Source organism: Perna viridis, chromosome 1 (genome assembly GCF_037379345.1).
Source record: "Perna viridis isolate PV_CMFRI_1.1 ecotype Kerala chromosome 1, ASM3737934v1, whole genome shotgun sequence".
Classification (NCBI taxonomy): Eukaryota; Metazoa; Mollusca; class Bivalvia; order Mytilida; family Mytilidae; genus Perna; species Perna viridis.
The window spans coordinates 24,907,148-24,922,317 of record NC_142445.1 but is presented as its reverse complement, the minus strand read 5'-3'; the positions used below and the strand labels follow the sequence as shown (position 1 = coordinate 24,922,317).

At 31.9% G+C, this 15,170-nt stretch overlaps 1 protein-coding gene across 1 annotated transcript in view; it reads right to left on the bottom strand.

The window, feature by feature from the left end:
* The window catches only part of LOC148627930 (A disintegrin and metalloproteinase with thrombospondin motifs 9-like), a 133,217-nt gene that overhangs the window by 76,548 nt on the left and 41,499 nt on the right, over positions 1–15,170 (bottom strand). The window lies entirely within an intron of this gene.

Here is a 15,170-nt window from a genome sequence, read left to right as displayed (position 1 = left end):
TTTTCAAAATAAACAGTTCTAGAAAACACAATATGATTCCAGTTTGCAAGCTATTCAGAAAAACTGGTAACTGCACTCATCTAATGATTAAAAGAATAAAAGTTTTTCGTTATGTTCTACATTCATTTGCCCTTTATTTCTTATAATATTTTGAAGAATAATAGAGTGTCAATATCACAATGAAAGTTCACAAATCATGTCATTCAAATTTTGCAAGTAAGAACAAAATCATTTTGGATGCAAACCCATAAGTATAACAGGTTTGAAATGGTCAGTGCTCTAACTGTACTTGTTGCCTATAAGTGTCTCACACATGATATCTTTCACTCTTAAGCACAGAAATTGTTTGGACAACATGTGCTTTATTAAAACCCTTGAAGTGGTCATTGCCCCAATATTATAGTTTTAGCGTGTAAAATTGCTTGGACACAATGCCTTATCATCTTATAGGCTAATGGGATGTGTGGTCAGAATTGTGTGGTCTAGAAAGAGATACAATAAGGCCAAAGTAATAACAGCCTTGCTTCCATCAACCAGCAGAAACAAAATAGGGTAGGTAGGTAGGAATATTATTTTAATTTTCAAAAAAATAAATTGTTGAGTTCTATAGTTTTAGGTGCTCGAGCCAAAATAGCAATAAAACATTACAGGAGGTAAAAAAAAGGATAGATAGGGAAGCAGGTAATGGACATATTTTTTTTGGCCTAAAAGTATTTTAATAATGTCCATGTAACTATGTGACAAGTTACATCCTCAGGCTTGTATAGTAATATAGCAAGACAGGTGTGAAAATACCCTCAGTTTCTAGATTTATTAATGGAGGGTGAATTCATTCACAAATTTTGTCCAAATGTTTTATTAACAAACTTTATCCATTCAGAATTTCAGTCATTTAGTGAGCCAAATAGAGGACATATGGACACTTTTGAACCTACTATGAATTTCACGTCTTATCTTGTGCTATAATAGTATATTTTGAAGGCAAGTTTTGATACAGCTATCTTTCTTTGTTGATTACCATATTTTACCGATAAAGTTTGCAAACTATAACCACTGAAGGTTTGACACGTTCTCTACGGTTATAACAGGTTATTCTCTTTCAATATTTAAATCTGTTGATAAAAACTACTTATTGGACTCAATAGAATGAAGACGAACATGGGATTCCGACAAATGCGACTTTCCCCTTCCATTCATTAAGGTTTGAATTAGGGCTCCAATAAGTATATTCAAAGGTGATAATGAGAAAAAATTATATAACACCTTAAGGTCATAAGGTAAGAATAGATTCGTCAAAGAGTCTGACGTCTATGAGTCAACATAAACTAACCCAATTTATTTATCAAAGTTTGTGATAGCATTCAGACCAAATGCCTACTGATCTGAATTTAAACATATTATCACATACTCAATAAAGTATTAAACAAAAATTGATGAATCTAACCACAGTACCTTGTAAACAGAAGCTATTTGCTCAACAGGAGTGTAATGAGGCATTAAAAACCATTCTGGGTAAGAATAAGGCATGGGGACACATCATTTTTCTTAATTTGGTCTTTCATGCCTCAAATATATTCAATACATGTAGAAAACAACTAAAAAGCTATTTAAATTTATCCTGAAGCATCTGTGAGGAAAATATTTCATGACTGCTTATATGGAAAAAGTACCATAAAATTTTTCACACCATTTTTACATAGTGCATTTCAATTAAATTTGACCAATCAATATTTTAAAACAGCAATCTTTAAAGTAGAACACTTAGATGTTAATTTCTGGACGTTGTGAGGTATAAGTACTTGGATAATGAAATCATACCACAAAGAAGCATGTTTTCTAAATGTAACACCCCTATACTCATTTTGCCTGATTCATAGACAAAGAAGTATTTAAAAATTTCAAACATTGTGTTATCATCAATAGAAATAATATTGCTCTATAAGAACTCCAGCTACTTACAGGTTCAATGGTGAAATGATCTTTACAACAAAATTACACATTACCAAATTGACATCTCATCAAACTGTACCCAACTGTCCTACATTTGAATGTCAACTCAAAGAAGTCATCAAAGCAAAAATTGACATGGTTACAGTTTGGAAAAGGATTAAATCTCAATTTTGTAGGACAAATATCCCTTTTTTATACTGTCAACAGAAATCGTAACTTTAAATGGATTCTTCTTGACTCTTTTCAGTCTTCCCAGGAATTAACTTTTAACCACTACAAACCATCATATACAGTTAAACTGAACCCCTTTTGGACTTTGGTTCATTTAAGGCAGATGTTCCATTAACTAAGGTTCAAAATACAGTTGAACTGATATACACAGGGAAAATTATTTCACATGATTTTCACACGAATTTCACGATTTTCATCTGAATTAAGCAAATAAACTTGGGTGAATCAAGCCTTCACATGAAATTCACATGAATTGTTCATATGCAATCAGTGTTATGTCAATTTCATGTGAAGTTCAAGTGAATTTCATGTGAAGCTCGATTAACATGAATTTCACATGAAAAATATTTGCCAGTGTATAGGAACTTCTAAACCTGTATGGCTTACACAGGGTTTTGGATTTTACAGTGTTTGGTTTAGGCAGATTTCACAGTAATTATATTTTTATGTCCTAATTTTGGCAAATAGTAGAAAGTAAAACTAAAATAGCATGACACCCATTTCTCATTTGCCAAAATAAGAGACATTTTGTAAATGATGAACCTACTGAAAACCATGGTATTTTACATCAACTGTGAAAATTTACATCTACTAAAAACCTCTGTACATGTATTGTAGTTAAATTATCATGATATTCACATACCATGGTGCCATGTTCCAAATAGTCATATGATCTATTCTTAAGTTTCAAAGATACAACCTTAAATCAAGAATATAAATTTGAATATTAATTTGAAGTCATATTTATGGTTGAAATGATGAGCAGGCCAGTAAGTCACATTGGTCAGGGTCAGTATGTACACAATAGACCCACGACCCCTATACAATGGATTCATACTGACACTTCAATGCTTCAATGTCACTTCAATTAAATATAGATTCTCCATTATTCTGAAAGAAAGAGAATCATATTTCCATATTCTTGTATATTCAATAAATATCATATTTAAGTTTACTTGGAACAATGTAAGTTATCACAATTGATAAAGTAGTAATTTCAAATAAAAAAACAAGAAGCATAAAAAAAATTTGTCTTCATTCAAATTTAAGAAAACTGCATTTTTCACTTCAAATTTAAAAAAAAAAAAACTATCACCTTAACTGAACCCAATATTTGATCAAGTCATTTTATCCTATTTTAGAAACACAGTACCGTGGAGTGCTAGCTACAGAAATTTATGAATGGTATAAATATTTTTAAATGAAAATAACTACAATTGAAAACAATTTGAAGGCCAAAAGTTGATCTTTAAATTTTCTTGATAGCTTCTTTTAGTCTTTTCTCAGATTTTGGACACATGTGACTCAGATTACTTTAAAGTGCTTTGATCAAATGGTATGTGATTGAAACGACAACCTCAAATCACCTATATCACTGTAAATTTCAATAGACTAAAGTTATAGTTTGACAAATTGGTGCAGAGCAGTTTAAAAGATCAAGATAGTTTACCTAACATAAAAAGGTTTGATGTGCAGCTAGGTACAAACCAAGTAACTGTCACACTAAAGTAGAATCAGGAAAAGATAACCCCAGGTGTGGATCATCCTTAAATGAACCCCCTATGAAGCTTTTCATGATGTAATGACAAAATCTCCTCAAATTATGATATTATAAAAATAAGAACATAATTTACGACCAGTTATTGTTGCGTGCTACTTTGATCACATTTAGCCAATCCCGACCCCTTCATTGTTCCAAAATACTAAATAAAGAACACACAGGGAGTGCAAACTTAGTAGATTATGATACAGTAAGACTAATCCACTTCCCTGTAGGAACTGTTGATAAGACTAATCCAACTTCCCTGTAGGAACCGTCACAACAAATGACCAAAAGCAAAAGTTCATTTCAGGTGAGTAAAGCTGGTCAAAAGAAATTTCTCCTTAATCTAGATCATAAAGGTTGATGTCCGATTTCTTCTATTTTAATCATAAATTTCAAGAAGGTAGGCCAACAGACATGCAAGAATCAGTACAATGCTGTGTTAATTCAAGTAAGTCCATGCTGCAGTGACTTCTTCCACACATTACAAGTACTGAAAGGTCAATAATCTGAACAGTCCAATCCACCAATGAAAGTGAACACCAAGAAAATTAAAAACAGGCACTACATATTTATTGTAATTCAAAGACAGTCACATACTTATCAAGTAGACCTTAGCAACCCAACTCCAAAAAAAAATACTACATGTAACAAAGTACATTAAAACCTATCTTAAAGAGGTAGACCAAGGGTAAGGGAAACAACTCTTGAAATCAGTGAAATGTTTGTATCATATTCAATTTCACTAAAGCCTCTCAGGCTTTCATTTAAAACAGAATGAAACCAGTCAAATTTACTTTGATGCTTACATGAGATTAATGTAAAATGCTGAATACAAACATTCCAATGATTTGCAAGAGTTATGTCCCTTACCTTAGGTCTACCTCCTTAAGACAGGTTTCACTGTAATTCTTTTACATGAAGTAACTTTTTAAAATTTTTTAAGTCACCTTCAAAAATCCTGGTTACATAAAACAGGTAACCTTTATACATGTGTTAAATTTACATAGAATGCAATACATAGTATTTTAAAGCAGTTTTTTGCTGAATAGAGGCAGTCACTGAAACAGGTTTGACTATGTCTTATTAAATGATTTGATGACAATTCTTTGGTTTATAGTTTTGAAGGTTAATTTCATTGTCTGATTAACTTTTTTCTCCTAGTTTTCTTCTCTCATGACAAGTTTTCATCATGCCTTGAAGACAAAAAGTCTGAATATGTAGCAATGTAAAGAAGGCTGGTTCGCAATTTACAGTATAGCAATACTGTTCAACAATGCATGAACCTATGATGCTTCTTAGCCGGCATGGAGTGTATTCATTTGATGGTATCAAGTACACAATACCTTGACATGTATTCCTGGTAGAAATCGTCAACAGACTGTGTAATTTTTCATCAAGATGTCTGCATGTTTGAAATTTTGATAAACTGATGAAGGAAAGATTTCAACTCAAAGATTCAATTCATGAACAGTGAATATATTTTGAAATTATTGCAAAACATTTTATGTTGTCAAACTGTGCACAGCAATGTAATAAATGGCTACTGAATAAAATCAAATCATGACTTTAACCCCAGTACTGAATGAGTTATGTCAATGCTGTGAACTCTGGGTATAAATGCACCCATCCTTCACACTACATACACTTCAACAGAATATAATTTATAGCATTGCATTCTTCCTATAAAACACATGCATTTTAAAAATGTAAAAAATACATTAAAAATGGTAATCAAATGAATTATTGCACTGAACTTGACTTATCTGAATGGTGATTTTGCTGAGGTGAATGTTGGTGTAGATGCATGTCATACACTAGGTGGCGCTCATCTAAGTAAGCGTACCAGTTAGCCCATCCAATTACATTGTAAGGTAAAAGTATTTTATTATACATGTATTCAATACCCCTTTGAGGTATGATTCTGCGACAAATACAAGAGCAGTAAATTTAGATTACAACAAGTTTTTTTTTCTCATTATTCATTTAAGATGCTTTTTTCAGTTGAAAAAAGACATTTTCAGGACATTAGTCAATCGTGGAACTAATTAAAGTGGGGACCATAAAATGCATTCTTGTACAAAACTTCTTTATAAAGAAGTTACTTTATTCTTTAAACCCTAGTGAATTGTTTTCATTACAACCTTCTAAATTCTTTATTACAAAAAACAGAAACATATTAAAAAGGACTATAAAGTCTATATTGTGGTTATAGATTATGTTTTAAGATTTTCTTATTGAAAGTTATGTAGTCAATATTCTATTTATACTCTTCAGTAAAATTAAGTAGCACTCCAGCTAAGGATCATGCAAAATGTGATTAATGGGTAAAAAGCCTACATATTTTTATTTTTTATATTTTGTTTGAAATGTCATAGTAAACAGAAATAAATGTAGTTTTTCATACAACCCATGCTCTTAGGAGATAAAAATTGAATAGAATGCACAGATTTCAAAATTAAGGGAGATAACTCTGTAAATGGCACTCAAATACAATAGAATCTACTGTATTTTCAATGTCGATTATCTCCTAAGAGCAGGCAGATTTGAATTAATAATTACACATTTCAAAGTATAGACCCACAAAACAACTTAATTACAAAAATAAAAATATGTAGCCTTTTTGGGTGTGTATCACATTTTTCAGATTTTGCATGATTCTTACAAAGACAGCTACTTTAAACATAAGGATCACACATGCCAAAAACACTCTTTCTTAGTATGCAAAACTTATGATAATTCATGCTCAGATTTTTGCATAATGGGTGCAATACATCTGAGAAAACTTATGAATGACTAAGATGAATTATTATTATTAATTGTGGTCAAATAATGATGTAAGCAAAAGATTACCACCGCTGTTCAACAGAATTCAAGTGCACTGTTCCAGACAGAGTTTGTTTTGTGTTTCTTTTTTAGTTGCAGTGGTAATGCGTTTAAAGAATCGAATGTTAGATACCATAAACAAGACATCTTTTATGTTACATTAGAAATCAATGAAGGATGAAGCATATATCCCACTTATAAACATGCCTCTGCAATTCATTTCAATTTATAAAAAAAGACAATTTTGACATATGTACAATGTATCTTAAATTATATGTAGTGAGAAGAAAAAAGAAGCAAGTTTGCAATTTTATGAGTCATATATATCCTTGGTGGTTGTCAGTAAGCCAAACCAGACATAACCAAAGCATATAGATACAGAACTAGCTCGGAACACTTCTCCTCTTGAAAAAAAAAACTCAAAATGAAGACAAATATTATGAGTCATATATATCATCCATGGTTGTTGATAAGCCAAACCAGACGAAATAACTGCCCACATACACAAAACTAGCACAAAGCACTTCTCCTGAAAAATACTCAAAGTGGAGAAAACCCACAGTAACCACTGAAATAGACAATGAGTGGGTAAACCACTTTATTTATCCTAAGCCTTTAAAAGCACCCATTGCACGAGTTTTTAAATATCATACATGATACAACCATCCCCAAGTTTCTATGTATCACAGATAATCCACTACTGTGCATTCCAGGTAAATGACTAAGTGAAGAAAATGGATAATTTCGTCCCCTGCTAAATCTTTTATTTATGATAGTATTGAAATTAAAGACCGTATGGATATAACTTGACAATACCGATGTTTTAAAACATGCATCTCAGAGTAATATAAATTAAGACCAAAACATGCCTGTTGACAAGTTTATCAAAGACAAAATGCTTTCATTTGGTATCAAAAAAGTGCTTGACATGTCTGGGAGACTAGATAAAACTATTAATCATTGGAATAACTCTAAATTCTTTAGTATATAGTATATCTGTTTAGAAGGATAAACTTCAGGTCTTCAAGTTGGTAATTTATACATCATACGGTCATGACTCACAATTTTCGTAACTGCATGACTTTTCTAATGTGAAAACTTTAGCCTTGTTGAGAGTGGGAAACAATGTTATTACATGTGGGGGAAAAAAACTGTAAGAAGTTGAAAAATGATACATGCAAAAGTAGTTAAGTACCATTCTGTGTAAGAATCAGGCAATGGATGGCACATATTTTTTCTCAATTTGGTCTTTTATGCCTCAAATATATTCAATACATGTAGAAAACAACTGAAAAAGGTATTTTTTAAATTCATCTTGAAGCATCTACCACATGGATATTTTTTTATTGTTTATAAAAGGAAAAAAAAGCAGGAAATTTTTCCCCCCCACTTTTACACAGTTCATTTCAACTAAATTGACCTATCAGTACCTTAATTAGGCTAACTGAACAAACACCTTGAAGGCTATTTAAAGAGTGTATGAAGTATAGATACATGTAAAATGCAAAAAAATATCCCTGCATTCATTTTCTTCATGGGCCACACCTTAAACACATTTTACCTGATTCCTAGACAGAGAAGTACTTTAAAGAGAATTATTCTTCTTGTGTTAATTTCTTACAAGATTGAAATTAGTAAAAAGGTTCATAACATTATAATCTTACTCCTCACAGATGGAAATCAATTTATACTTCTTAATAGCCTCCTTACAATTCCAACCTCTTAATTCCTCTGAAGAGTTATCAGTACTAATGAATTTAAGGTGATTATGAGGTAGTGCTGGAGAATTATTCAGCAATCATAAGCGTGTGGGACACACGCTCCTCAGCAGAGTATACTGTCATTAATCATGACTTATCTTCAGAAGGTTATCACATACCTAAAAATTACATGGATCAGAGAAATAAACTGATAACTCCTTCATTAATCTATCATCAACCACTCCATCATTATCCCTATGTATAAAATATTTGTTGTAAGATTATGGAAACTGATTTCAAAATTTGGGCAATCACAAATACAGATTTAGATTAAAAGTATGGTCCTTCTTCCAGCACTTCTCAGATTTGGTCTTGCCAAGACTCCCAACATCAGAAGACAAAGATGCTTAATGATTTTATAGTCATATTAGTACAGTTAGTAGTGATACAATAGACTATAGTAGTAAAGAAACTCAAATAACAGTTCTGCAGGTGTTTCTACAAAATCAGAGAACGCTTACCCTACCAGTGCACCTGGTCCATGCTCCCACTTTATAGAGGAGTCTGAACTGCTCAAATATGTTTGTTGCTTTGTAAGTATTATTTTTGTTGTTTTATGTTCTTTGATGTGTTTTCTGCCTTCCATGTCTGGTCTTTGTCCCTGGATAACATTCTTTTGATTTCTACTTGAATATTGATTCCCTTGATTACTACCTACCATTATATTGTAGGCAATTTGTACACAGCATATACAATCAATGACTGTACAAAATATACCTTACAGAGCAGTGACTTGGGCACTCCATGTCACACCTGTGTATTGAAAAAGTAAAAATCTCAATAAGTCAAAAAGTGTAAGTGACCTTAAAATTATTCTTGTGCCAAATACATATGCTCGTACCAAGTACTTCATAGCAAAAATATTAAAAAATTTACAAGTAAACAAAATTAAATTTCTTTCATTTCAATAACAGCATTGTTGAAACCTATCAAAAAATATAGTTCAGTGACCATAACAAAGAAAGCGAGACTGACCAAAAAAGGGGAAGAATGTTGATTTATTTTGTTAAAACTGATTAATAACTTTTTGATACACCATCCTTATATTGTACTCTTATTGTCCAAATTTAAACAGATTTTTATGCTCTATAAAGAGATGTCAAATAAGATTAATGATCTGTTCACAGAAGAAAAATGGAGACATAACAATTATAACCATGAAACATAGGACAAATTCAAAGAGAGGGTTAATTGAAATGCCTAACACTCTATTCTAGAACTCCAAAACCCAGTAGGAAATATCTGATGGAAACCATAACTTGTTGCTGAGAAATTTGATACTGATAATGGACCAATCCTTTGAGACTGTAAAATGTAGTCGAAACAGGGTATTATTAAAGTTTAGAATTATTTTGGAATTTAGAAAATGAGTTAAAAAAATCATAAAATTTAACCCTACTAAGGGATTTAGACATTGTTGTCATGACTGGGGTATTATCTTTTCCTTGCCTTTTGTTATCCAACTAACCCAACCTCTTAGACATGCCAGCATGACTAACCCCCTTAGTAAAGGTTATTCTTACTTATTTGTTTTTACCCATTTCCTTAATTCCAAAATAATTCCAAATTCGAATAATTCTGAATGTTAAAAACCTTCTTAGTTATACTGATAATAGAATCTAGGAGTTCAAAAGAACATTTTTAAATATGGCAGCACTCACATTTCTGCAGCTTGACAAATTTTGACACTGTACTTATGGCAAAAGGAACTTTGAAACAAAATGTTCCATACTCATTTAAAGAATTATGTGTACTACTGCAATAAATATGAAATGAAAAAGGCATACCACACTTTACATGCCTTTTATACCCTTTAAACAAAATAATATGCCACAAAATGAAGTATCATTACTATCTGAATATAAAACCTAACAGTGAGTAATCATCTATAAAGCAAGATTGAATTATGGACAGACAAGACTGTAAAATGAGACAAAATAAGAAAGAAATTAACACCATATTTTTTCAACAAGGGTTAAATCCATGAACATTACCCAGGATTATATCCGCAAGGTGAAAGAGGGGTTAAATCTAATGGTAGCTTTGTAAATCTTTCACCATAGATCACACTTTCCAATTTACACTTGTCATCTAAATGACAATAATCATATCACAGTAAAAACCAACCATGTCCACAACTTCCTGTGTCATTTATTTCAACGCATTTCTGAAGATTTACTACTGGTCAAATACCCTAAGCAGAACCATAGGAATAGGTTTTATCCATGATGTCCATTCAAATTTAATGCCCTTTAAAGCTTTTGAAAGATGCTATAATGGGGAGATAACTCTAAACCATTTATATAATTCTATTTGACAATCAATATCAACTTAGTGGAAATTGAGCTACCTTTCTAGTTGTCATTTCATGACAAACTGTACATTTATCATTTTAAATAAAGTTAATACATCTTAAATTTATGTTGAATTTTATCAGATTTATCATATGATCAAAAAGCTACAGATACATTTTTTTATGAATGAAAATAATTTCTTCATTTTCTGAGTAATAAAGTTGTTTATGGTTAAATAACCTGCTGATCTTGAAATAAAATATGAATCGAAAAGGAATTCATCATATTTTAATGAATTTTGTACATCAGCATTTTATGCATAAACCCCATCCCTAAGATATGGCTAACATTTTCTTAGTTAATTATCTTATCATAAAATGAAGATGAAAGTCGAATTCCTACCAAAGATTTCACAACTGATAAAATTAATGTCTAAATTAAATGAGAAATGGAATTGAAGACTGGTGCATAACAAAAGAACCTTGACTGTGCAATATTTGCAGAATGTTTATAAATATGGTATAGCAGTAATAAAGTCTAAAAATATTGGTAAATTCAAACACCATTGTTTGAAATTGAGAAGAAAATTCATTTAGATTGTTATATGTTTAACCATGAAACATGAAAATATGACATAAAATTAAAATAATAAAATTATAAAAATGTGTAATAAAACACAATAGCCTCCCAAACAGAGAAATAAACTTAGTCAAAGATAGGTCAAGCTGCTAAGATGACATATTTTAAAATCTAAGCAAAACATTCGTACAATGAAATGATTGTTTAAAATCTAAATGAAAATAAAAACTTTAATAAGTTGGGTAAATAATACTTCTGTCTGTTTCTTGCCTCACACTGTGTCCCACAAACCAAGAAAAATAACAAAATTTAACATTGACAGATGGCTTCGCTGAGAAGCATTGCAATGAATAAAGAAATGCAATATTCATGCAATTCTTGGACTACAAAGCTTGCAGAGCAAAATGATCGACTTGACAGCGTTTTATCATAAAAGTGCAAGCCCATAAATGTGAAGTCAATAAGTTTTGAGCCAGAAGCAAAGAAATTGCAAACTGGGTCCCATAGGTACCAGTAATTTTGTATGACCTACAGCAGAGGTGTTAATAAAGTTTCATTTACTCTCACCCATCAATTGCAAATAAAGGTGAGATCGGAATTCTATTCCCAGACAACCACCGTGCTCGATAATCAAGCATTACCTCACCGAATAAAAAATCCACATGCATAAACAAATCAGCAGCCAAAATAGAGGATGTTATTTCAATAGAACCTTACTTCTGGTGTCTGAAAATTCTTATTATTCAATTAGAAAACTTCGATACAGCAAGTTCAGTGATTGTGTAACTGTTTTCCAAATTAAATGGCATTTGATCCTGAGAAACTCTGTAGATTATACAACAATTTTGATGTTCATTGATGAAAAGTGTTATGAACCTTATCAAAGTTGGGATGATTATATTTCTATTACCATTCCTCTTCAATCTGCCAAGTGGGAACTATTGAAAAAAGCATAGGAAAACAGAATTTAAAGATTGACAAAATTCCATGCAAGATTCTGTCAAAGTCATGTGTATAGTGGGAACTATTGGTAAAAAACAAAAGAAAACCAAATTCCATGCAAGATTCTGTTAGTCATGTGCATATGAAAATATGTAGGTCATATCACCATTCAAATACAGCTTTGTGACTGGTAGAAGGTAGATGTCCCTTTACTGATATATTTTACAGCAATCTACAGAAATGCATCACTACTCTAATAAGAAACAAAATGTTATATATAATGTCACGATACCATGTAAATCTGCAAAATACCATATGGAATTATTGAGTTATTTTCATTTCATAAATGTGCATCAGTTTGGAATTTCCACTTTAATCCTACATATTGCAAAAAATGATAAAATGATATTCATCTCAAAGAGACTGAAATTCAAGTAATTGTTTCTAAACTAACAACAATATATATTGTATAAACAGTGTGTTCAATTCATTCCAGTATAATAAAACATCATCTTAATCCCAAGTTTGATGTTTCATACCTAAATGATATGAGAAATTACCAAGAGTAGGTTCCAACAATGGTATTAAAACCAACAATCTAATGATATGTAGCACCAAAAATACAGATGTGAATGGGATCACAGCTCAAACATCATTTGAGAGAGTCTATGGGAAGAGTTGGTGCTTTATAGCTACATTAGGGAAAACAAATGAAAGTGACGTCAAGCCAAGTTCTCTTCTGGGGAGACCACAGTGGAGAAGACAAGTTTGTGGTTTGGATACCCATTACTTCTTCATAAGAGATATGCAATTAGTAAAATTTTTCACAGGTGGAAATCTACTTCTATGGCAATAAAATAGGTATTTAATATCAAGGTTTAGCTATCTGCAATGTATGAGCCCTGGATAATCCATCAAATCTGATAATTCACAGTTATTTTCCAATCATTAAGGCTAAATCTGTCAGTATCTCGATAATAAACTTTGGCAAAATTTCTATGATTGTTCAAAAGGGCTTATCATTCAAAAATCCTGAAGAAACTGCATTCTAAGCATTTACTGTTAATGTTTTCTTACTTGACGTTTGATGGGGCAAGCAATCAAGTGAGCATTTAGCCATGTCTTAAACTATGGTACAGACACTAAAACATGTCAGCATTCAAGAACAGTGTTTACCCACAATGGTGGAATAAGCTGCAGTAAAATGTGTAATTGTATTCAGTATTCCATATGTCTTCGAAGTGCAATGTGCTCCACCATTACAATTACTGCCCATTACATAAATTGGTATTTGTGGCAGCAACAAAGGTATGCCACTTTTGTCTGTCTTTAGCCATCTTCAGTAAACTTCTCCATGATCAAGTGATTAAGTCTGTTCATTTCTAACTCAATGGTTCATCACTAACATTATCTTAGGCCTCCATCTGAATCACTACACTTGCCTTGTATATATTTATTCTGTTGTGAGATTTGGATACATATCTGCACAATGGACACATCTCTTTACTAGGAAAGTACATTGCTATAACTATCAACAGTGAGTTTCTGGTCACAGATGCTTCAATCAAAGAGCAAAGCAGGCAATATTTTCATCTTGCCAAACCAATAAAGTATAATTAACCTGCTTCACCCCAATTCACAAGCTAAGAGGTCTTAATTGATAAGTACAATGATTTTTAGCAGGTTAGCAATACATAACATGCCCTTCCTGCTGTGTACAATAAATCTCAAGTCATTCAATCTGATGGGCTCAGCAGGACCCTTTAATAAAAACATAATTCTTTATAGCCTTCCCAGCTGATATAGACAGGTAATAACTCAGAGATCAGAGTTGTGAACCTTAAGATGTAGTCTGGTCACTCTGATTAAAGTCAGGAGGTAACCTGGGGTAACCAGTGCAAATTAGGCAAGTTAAAAGGCAATAATCAGGCAAGAAAGTGATCTTCAAAGTAAAGCTAGCAGGCAACTAAATACATAGGCAATATGGAAACCAGATGGAAATAAACCACTGGACAATTTTGAGGCAAATATAAGAACATACTTTAGAAGTTGTATTTCATTGTAAAATCAGCAAGACACTAAAAAATTGGCAAATCAGGCAAAGAATAGATCAAGTGAAATTAGGCAATCAGGGAGTGACATAGAAACAAGAGTTATGGAAGGCAGGCAATACAATGGAAGAACAAAACACAAAACATTAACATTTATTAGATTTGGTAATTTTCAATCAAGACTTAAGGAAGACATTACTAGGCCGTCATGGAAACATGAGAAATTGGGTCAATACTTGGACTTAAAGAGTCTGATTTATTAATTGGAAAAGTTCATGACCCTGCATTATCAAGAACATGTAAAGTACACCAAAGATAAAATTCTGAAGGTGGACAGGTTTGTTCAAGATCCTTTGTATAAGGAATAACCATTGTAAATAAATCAGTCCAGGCAACAATGGAAGGATGATGGTCTCTTGTGCTTCAGAGTCTTTATTTTTGAATTTATATCTATGGCATAATCTATCAATAGAATGATATCAAATCAAGTCTAACAGCCAGTATGAAATTGAAAAAAACAACCTACAGATCAAATCAAATCTAATTTAGTTTGCATAATGAATGCCATTTTGATGGGCAGACTACAAATGACATAACACATCAACAACAGTGATACCGTAAAAAAAAACAAGGATCTTAAATAGAAGAAACTTATCAATCATTCAATACGAGATCTTTATTGGTCAAACAACACATAAAGGAGCAATGAAAAGTACAGTGCTGCTAGATAAATTTTTAATGTCCAGGAACAGATATTCAATGGGAGAATTTAATTTTACATGTACCTGGAACAGATATTCAATGAGAGAATGACGAAAAAAAAGCACCTATTCTCATAAATCATACTTCAGACTACCTCCTACAATAAAACAAACTTCAGCACAATTTAGGGTATCTATGATATCTTTGGTCCACCCGATTATTACAGTCGTCACTGATAGCATATGTCATAGCGGATTAGGAGTCAACCGCAAGGGATTAAGTCACGTCACCC